General features: G+C 39.2%; 1 protein-coding gene across 1 annotated transcript in view; it reads left to right on the forward strand.

The window, feature by feature from the left end:
- The window catches only part of LOC118333815 (hemicentin-1-like), a gene marked incomplete at its 3' end in the record, with an annotated part of 27,732 nt that overhangs the window by 5,735 nt on the left and 20,550 nt on the right, over positions 1-1,447 (forward strand).

Here is a 1,447-nt window from a genome sequence, read left to right on the forward strand (position 1 = left end):
CACATTTAACTAAGCAAACCACTAGTACAATAAATAAACAACGCTATCCCTGCTGCTTTAAGGCTTTATATACTCGCAGTTGAACTTCGGGCTTCTTCTGTGCGGCTCGACGTTTTAAAACCCCGGCAGATGTTGCGGCTCCCCGGGAGAACCAATCAGCAGGCGGCACTCCACAAGCCGAGCCCACGTCATGGTCCAGTCAGAGCGGACCTACGGGTTGACGTCAAAGATCTGACACCGGACAGGCGGCACACTCCTGCAGAGAAAACAGGGACGAAAAACACCAACACACACCACAGGTGAAGACAATACTAGAACATAATACTAATAATACGGCCCGGGCCGTAACAGAAGCATTACTGTGATATCTGAGGATGTCGTTTGAGGTTTGACAACGACAATGATGAGCATCTGAGAACTGTGTTAAAATGACCACATACTGGTTTCCACATAAGTGAATACAAGAATCCTGGGTATGGCAATATCAACTGTCCTCTTAAAACACCTTTATGTTGTCAGAATTCGTTCAGTCCATTTGGCAAATAAATATGGATTTACTTAAATTATGTTGACTCAGTGTTACAGTTAAAATCCCAAATATTACCTGATCATGGTCTGAGGGCCGAAAGCATTTCCAATAAAGTTATTTCAGTTTTTGATCTCGCGCAAATCTAAAACACTTTCTGGTTTGCAAAATCTTTGTAGTAGATGAAGCTGTGTCACTTTAAAGTCAATAGACACATTTTTGCTGATGTCAAAGCACAATTTTTGAGTCAGTTGCAAAGATTAAGCAAGAGTGTACTTATCTCCCCATTGTCTGTGCTTCCTTTAACTGTGCTATTTTTTTTGCAACACTCTGCTTGGTTAGAGTTCCCATGCCTTCTTGTCCGAAGCTGAAGACATTTCAGGCTGCTGTGTGTCAGATGTGCATGTTAGATATTGAATAAAATAAAGTAGGTTCGTCTGGGAAGTGACTGAGGCTGAACACTGAGGAAACATGGGAGCTGTGATTGGACTGATGATACTCAGAGTCTCTCATGGTGAGCTGTTTAACTTGATTAATTTGACACATTTTATGCAGCAATTAAATCAAATATATTCATAAAGTACAGTTAAATATTATATTCAGTGACATGTTTTACAGCTCATCACTGATGCACATTGGAACCAAATTCATAAAGAACCATGACACATATAATTAAGTATGTTTTTAAGTTTTTTTTCCAACGTTGATCTTCAATTGACTGCCAAGGATACAAATAGCAGATCCAAAAAATATAATACAAAAGATTAATGAAAGATTAAATCTCAATGAACAATGAACAAAATCTGTAAGATAATATTTATTTTATTCTCTCTCAATTGGAAAACTTAGTCATAAAGTTAAAGCTGGGGTTGGTAATCTTGGAAAGCTAGCGGGGGGCGGGGCTGCAGAACTAGACATGAA

The sequence above is a fragment of the Morone saxatilis genome, unplaced genomic scaffold (assembly GCF_004916995.1).
Source record: "Morone saxatilis isolate NCDOM2014 unplaced genomic scaffold, NCSU_SB_2.0 Contig22, whole genome shotgun sequence".
NCBI classification, from domain to species: Eukaryota; Metazoa; Chordata; class Actinopteri; family Moronidae; genus Morone; species Morone saxatilis.